Below are 7,574 nucleotides of genomic sequence, written 5' to 3' on the forward strand. Positions count from 1 at the left end.
CTCTCTCTCTCTCTCTCTCTCTCTCTCTCTCTCTCTCTCTCTCTCTCCCTCTCTCCTTCCCTCCCTCCCTTTCTCTATCCCTCCTCCCTCTCTCTCCTTTGAATGCACCTCAAATAGTCACCAGTAAACTGTCAGGTTGGGTGTTCCATACTCCTCACGGCATGATTTTAATGCATCAACAGCTAACCACAAAGTAGATCTCTCTTCTCCAGGACCAAATCTCTGTACCTTAATTTGCTCCCATGCCCCATCTCCACACTGCTTCCCTAGCAATACGAGCCCAGCCCAGACAACTATTTGATTTCTCAGTGGCTTCTGAATTCATAGAAACCACCTCCAGACACACCCTCTAAGTTAAGCAAGATCACTTGTTCCCAATTGAATGTTACTATCAGAGACTCTTCCTGGTCAAAGTATCAAGAATAGATGGTAGAGTGTCCAACCTAAAGGAGACATCTATATCAACCCTTCCAATGTTCAAGGAAAGAATGTAAGAACCAAAGGACACGGAGGTATGCATTTAAAAAAGCATCTTCCAGATATGACATACCGTTCTGTTCATAAAATCCATCTATGGTTAACTTGACAAGACCAGCACAAGATAGGGGAGAGCTCATGAGGCCCCATTCCCCCTGAGGGTCTATTGGCAGTTGATGGTTGTTAAGAGAGAGGATATCACTTTCTTCAGTAGTGTAGCCGCTGAACAGTTTCCCATGCTCCAATAAACAACCTCCCAACCAAGTTTAAGCTAGCAGCTAAACTAAAGTCAGTGAGTCATTATATAATGTGTGAATTTGTCAAATAATTCATTCAGTAATTGATTTTTTAAAACTCCACCATTTCTTCCCAGTCTCACCAATGCTCTTTTGTCCTTTAATGATTGAAATGTGTCTTCTAATACCTGAGTCACTCACTTACTAGTTTCTTCCCTTCGATACCCAATTTCACTGGTTCATTTTCCTTTGTGCTTCCATGTTCATCCTCCACCACTCTCTTTTCTACAAGTCTTCTATTACTTGCAAGTCTACAGCAAATCAGTATCCTTTGTTAAATCACTTAATCCCAAGCACATTGCTGGAGGTGGTTCCCCTGTTAGAATCTCTCCAAATAAGCAATCTGAATTTTTTTTCTTCTACAACTCCATTGCCTTGTTCTGTTTTGCCCTGTTATGATAGAATGCTTGAGACTGGGAAATTTATAATAAATGGAAAAGTATTTCTCATACTTCTGAAATCTGATATCCTCACGTGGTGTGAGGCAGACAGGGAAAAAAACGACAAATACTGTGTCTTCACATTGTAGGGGAAAACAGGAAAAAAAGATGAATATTGTGTCTTTATATTTCGGAAGGGTAGAAATAGCAAGGCTCATCCTACAGACATCAATCTATTTATCATGTCCACACCTGGTGACCTAAACCCTATCTACTTAGCCTTCTTCTCACCACTTGATTTATTGGTTACATTTCTGACATATTAATGAATATTGAAGGAGGAAAACATTTAAGCAACAGCATCAACTAATTAATACATCAAAACCCAGTTTATACACAGGTCCTTCACTCTCTCAATAGAAGGGACATTCTAATTTCAGAGCTCAAATCTAAACCAATGTGTCTCATTATTTTTTAAAAAAAATATCGATCATATTTACAGACAAGTCAAGGCTCTTGGGACTCTGCTCATTTTATTCCTTCTCCTTAGCTCTAACACTAAAAGCTTCTTCCGTCTTCTTTTTCTAAAATTCTAAAATAGTGTTTTCTAGAAGCCTCTGAAATTCCCAGGCTTAGGAGAGATCAGCACAGCCATCTTAACTAGTTCAATGCCACTATTCTCCTTCCTGTTGCCTTTCTTTGCTACAAGTGTATTCCATAGGTCAGACCTAATTCTTCTAGAACACCTATCCAATTAGTTCCTTTATAATAGTAGCTCTTGGCCTAACTTACATGCCTCAGCAACCCAGAATTCCTGCTCTCCTTTGCTACCTCCAGTCCTCTGGGTCAGCATGGAACACCTGTCTTCCAAGTCATATGAAACAACCATTCCCCTATGTACGCATAATTCAAGTTCAGTCTCTTACTCTAGCCAACATGATGAATCCCCAAGTTCTCCCTCTTTTTACATTTGAATAAGGGTTGTTTTCAATAAGCTGCAGCCACATGACTAAAAAATAAGCTTGCTACCTGGAGATGCCATCCATCATTCACGATGTGACGAGGAAGCTTCTGCTTGGAGACTACAACTGTACAAAAAGAAACATCTCCTGCTAAACAGCAGATGTACCTAAGCTTCTGCATCCCCCCACAGCCTTTCCCAATTACATGTGCCTCAAGAGGCTAAGAATCAACCTAAATCAACATTCCTCAGCAAAGCCAAATCCCTGCCAAAGAGCGACAAGCAGTCACTGGCCAAAGCTAGATCTCCAGCTCTGTTTTTCTCATTGGCTACACCTGTGCATGAGCACTTAATTTCTCCCCAGTGATGGGAACCAGAGAAGGAACACACAGGACTCAAAAGCAACTGGACATTGGTGCTCTCTCACCCTTGCTAGCCAATCCCTTTGAATCTTTTCACTTAAACATTCATTTATTAAACTCTGTGTGCCAGACTCTGTGACAACCCTTTCACTTATAAAAACATAAGTTACCATCACTGGATTTGCAGATACTATCATTTGTGAGGGTTAAAGGTGCATAATATATTGATATAAAACACTATGATATATAGGATGTTTTTGAATACTGGGTGAGTACAAGTGAGGAAGCAATAAATCCTCTCTCATGTGACAGTTGGTGGAGAAGAAAAAACTGGGGGAAGTAAAAGGAAGAAGGAAAATAATAAGACAGCAAAACAAAAATATTTTCGGGAAATGGATGAACCAAACCTGGAATGGGCACCTAAGACACTCCATTTGCCTTGGTGAGAAGCATAATGCATGGGTTCTAAATACAAGAACACCCTTACCATGGATACTTCTAGTTTATAGTGTGTAGGCTAAAGAAGAATTCCACTCAAAGTGCCATTCAAAGACTGTAGCATAGAAACCAGCCCATCTAGATGAGGACTGGAACTGAGACAGAACATTCAGCTTGATGATGACATGACACCCAAGAACATGAACTACCACACACACACACACACACACGGACACATACACACAAACGTACACACACACGCATGCATGCATGAATGCACGAACATGCATATGCTCTCACCCACATGCATCCATACACACAGAGAAAGATAAATATTTTTAAATGAATGAAATTATTTGATTTCTTCTGTATATTAGGAAGACCTTTCTTGAACACTAACAATAAATAATCTACTCAAGTAGGCAGGATTCTCACCCAGACCAGACTCAGTACTGTCAGCCCTAATTACTCAGATATCAAACCACTTGAGAACTACTGAGGAAGTCCCTTTCAAGCACCAGTTAAAGATGTTCTTAGAAGGGAAAAGAACAGAAGGAAGTTCTCTTGGAAAATAAGGTATTCAATTCAACAATATCTATTGAGCTAACATAAAAGACAAGAGGGGTCCATTGGAGAATAAAATGGGAAGGAGGAAAAAACAGGTTCCCAAGAGGACTAGGCTGCATTCTAACATGAGAGTGATACTCTAATTTAGTGTTACTTAGGGATGGCCTTAGTTTGAATTTCTCTAGACAAGGATTAAGTTTAAATCCTAATACTAAGAAAGATCAGATGGCTGGAGAACATGAAGTACGGAAGGAAAGCAAATCACAAATAAGACATATTCACATCAACTGAAACTTAAACTTGTGGGCCCTGGAAGTCAATGTAGAGCACCATTCAGAATCCCCCCACCTAAGGGAATGGGAAGCATCCATTGACATGCCAACACACACAAACACACACACACACACACACACACACACACACACACACACACACACTTATAGTGAAGGCTACCTAGCACTTAGCCATGTAGAACTATAGGCTCTAGAAGTATACCTTAGCCAGCTGGCAGTTGGGCAGTAATTCATACAATACTAAGTTCCCATGGGTTACTGGAAGGGCATGAAAAGTCTCTGCTGTAAGGTTCCAATTCTCTGACTGCCTGATTATCTTGTACATTTGCTTATTTATCCCTTTCTTCACCATCCACTTAGTTAATGGGTACCTGCAGTCTGCCACAGAAAAGTGTCCATAATTACATATGCATATGCATACTTGAGGGAAAAGTGGCCTTGGAGATAATTTAATACAAAATTAGACATACATTTAAAAACACAAGTTGTTGAGCCTGACATTCAGAACATTGAATGAGATAAAAAGTGAGCCCTGTCTGCAAGCGCTTCTTGGCATCAGTAATAGTGTCGGGCTTTGGTGTCTGTGGATGGAATGAATCCCAAGGTGGAGCAGTCTCTGGATGGCCTTTCCTTCAGTCTCTGCTCCATGTTTTGTACCTGTGTTTCCTTTAGACAGGAAGAATTCTGGATTAAAGATTTTGAGATGGGTGAGTGGGCCCATCCCTCAACTGGGGGTCATGTCTATCTACTGGAGGTTGTTCAATCTTCTTGTTGTTGAGTATTTCGGCTAATGTCATCCCCATTGGGTCATAGGAGCCATTTACATCCCTGGTGTCTAAGACCTCCTAGTGTTTCCCCGGTCCCCCCAGCCCTTACATATTTCTCTTCATTCTCCTGGCCCTCTGGACTTCTTTCCTATCTCTTCCCATACCTGATCCTACCCTGCTTCCACCCCATCCCCCACCCAGGTCCCTCTCTCCCTCTACCTCCCATTATTATTTTATTCCTCCTTCTAAGTGGAATTGAAACATCCACACTTTGGCCTTCCTTCCTTCTTGTTAAGCTTTTTATGGTCTGTGAGTTGACCATGGGTATGCTGAGTTTGAGGGCTAATATCCACTTGTCAATGAGTACAATCCTCTGAGAGGTTCTACTAGCAAGTGACTGAAACAGATACTCACAGCCAACCATTGGCTGAGCCTGGGAACCCTAATGGAAGAGTTAGGGGAAGGTTTAAAGGAATTGAATAGGATTGCAACCCCATAGGAAGAACAAGAATATCAACTAACCAGACCCCCCCCAGAGCTCCCAGAGACTAAAGCACCAACCATAGAGTATACATGAGTTGATCTACAGCTCCCACTACATATAGAGAAGAGAACTGCCTTATCTGGCATCAATGGGAGGGGAGGTGTTTGGTCCAGTGGAGGCTTGTTGCCCCAGCAAAGGGGGATGCTAGAGGAGTGAGGCAGGAGTGGGTGAGTGGGTGAAGGAGCACCCTTTTAGAGGCAAACAGGAGAGAGAAGGAAGTGGGGTGTTAAGAAGGGGAGACCAGGAAGGGGGACAACATTTGAAATGTAAATAAATAAAATAATTAATAAAAAAATGAGTCCTATGCATTTGCTAAGGGCTCCAGCAACCCTTGAACTGTATTTTGAGGAGTCCAGGCTCCTTCTAGTACCCTCAGTTTATAAAGACCTTAAGAAGCAAATAAGGTAATAACCATATTTTTAGTTTTTATATAGTTTCCATGCCTTTTGTGCTTTTGCTTTTCCATCTTTTGAGATCTCCCATCCCTTCAGCTTCTTGGCAGTCTAGCAAGTCTTTACTCATCCTGAAAGATTCCCCTAAGGAATTTAACAACGCACCTCTTTGCTGTGATAAGCCATGTTCTGTTACACACCTTTTTTGTAGCTATCACTGGATTCCTTGTAATGATTTTCATATATGCCCTTATTTTCCACTAACAAAATTTGTGGATAACGTTTATGACTTTCACATAGTTTATATCCAGAGTCTACTATAAATGTCTTCTTGATGTACTAAAACTAGATCTGATTGATTAACTTGGGTCATGGGATGCTTCTCCCATCACGAGGCATAGGACATTCCCTGCAACTTGGATAGTGTGATCCATCCTGCAGCTGAGCAGAAGGGAAGGAAACAGGACTAGAATTTATCTGGCTCTATGGAAAGTCCTCCAAGAAGGCTAGAAGATAACAAATCCTGTCTGTGAACAGCAAGAGCACTCTATAAACCTATTCTGCCCACTTATCAATGAGATTGCTGATTTTAAAGAATGGTTCAACCTAGAAGATTGGGTTTGAACCTAAGTATCAAACCATCTACAGTGTTTCTTTTTGCAAGAAGTTGCATGTGGTCTTTTTGGTATGGAAAGAACAAGGAGGGGACTCCAGAAGGAGCCTCTGAGATACATTTTTCCATGGGTGGAAGGTTGCAATGCTTTATTGCCCTTCAAGAGAATCTGTAAAACTCTGGATCAGATGCTACCCACCCAACTATAAAACTGTTGACAATATGATATCATTTTATACTCGTGTCTCAAGTATTGTTTAGAACTGCCTATATAAGCTGGACAGCTTCCTTTTGTACCACCAATTCTGAATGATTTTATCATTTATCATTATACTTGGGGTTCCTTTGGAATATAGAGCAAAAACCACAGTAGATAAAAGGAAAGCGCAGTAAATTCTCAGAAGCTTGCAAACAAGAAAGAGCTTGCACTCAGTGTTCTGGCTCCCTTTCCACATCACATATGCTTGTCGTGTTTTAGCTCATTTATCCTGGGAGGGGAGGGAATCCCAGACTCAATATTATAAATGTATTTCTCCTTTCCTTCTGAGCACCAAGACTTTAAAGGAAAAAAACGTTGCTTATTACTAATATGTTTTATACAACTTCCTGACAAATATAAGTATGTATGTACACATGTGTGCATATACATACACACATACATACATACATGCATGCATGCATGCATACATACATACAGTTGCACATAAGCATATATATATATACATATACATATACATCATATACATATACATATACATATACATATACATATACATATACATATACATATACATATATACACACATACACACATACATACACATCATGCGATCCAAACACAGCACTGACTGGTGTAACTGGTTAACACCTTCGGGTACTGGCAAAACCTTCACAAGGACAATTGAAGCTAATACCTGACTCAGCTGTGTGAGTCTCCTCATAAAATCCACTTCACTATTCCCTCCTGACTCAAGTTTCTTGCTGCTACTCACAGACCAAGCGGGACTGGTCACTCAGCAGCTTGGTTCGAACTCACACCATCAGATTTCCTTATTTCATTTCATCTTTTTCCCATTTTTCTCTTTAAATAATGAGTACTCTCTGGACAAAGTTCACAACGTATTGGAAGAAAATATGGAGAGAAATATATCATCTCTTTGTTCTCTCTAGACTACACAGAGCATTCTAAAGACTGTTCCAAGTGCTAGGAGACAGCAGGAAATTCTAGCTGGCAGAAATAGGAAACACAAAGGCCCAGAGGCAGGACCTGGCCTGTAATCCGTAAGAACCATAAAGGATACCAGGGTGCCTGAAGTTGGACCTAAAGTACTTAAAGATTGTCAAACAATGGTAGGGTCCTTAGGCCTAAGGAAGGTTTTGAATTTCACAGTGAAAGACATAAAAAAAACCCCAGGAAAATGTAGAGCCATGAAATTATCTCATTTTATCTTGGGAAGAATCCTTTTTTATTGAGAAATGACAGA

At 40.6% G+C, this 7,574-nt stretch overlaps 1 protein-coding gene across 1 annotated transcript in view; it reads right to left on the bottom strand.

Moving 5' to 3' along the window:
- The window catches only part of LOC114621387 (solute carrier family 22 member 22-like), a 197,813-nt gene extending 190,536 nt beyond the window's left edge, over positions 1 to 7,277 (bottom strand). Inside the window, exons 1-2 of the mRNA XM_028767657.1 lie at positions 7,005 to 7,277; positions 5,768 to 5,918 (exon numbers count right to left, since the gene is read on the bottom strand). The gene's annotated coding sequence lies outside the window, so the exon portion shown is untranslated. The remainder of the gene's footprint in view (positions 1 to 5,767; positions 5,919 to 7,004) is intronic.
- Between the last annotated feature and the right edge of the window lie 297 nt (positions 7,278 to 7,574).

Source organism: Grammomys surdaster, unplaced genomic scaffold (genome assembly GCF_004785775.1).
Source record: "Grammomys surdaster isolate TR1022 unplaced genomic scaffold, NIH_TR_1.0 63, whole genome shotgun sequence".
Lineage (NCBI taxonomy): Eukaryota > Metazoa > Chordata > Mammalia > Rodentia > Muridae > Grammomys > Grammomys surdaster.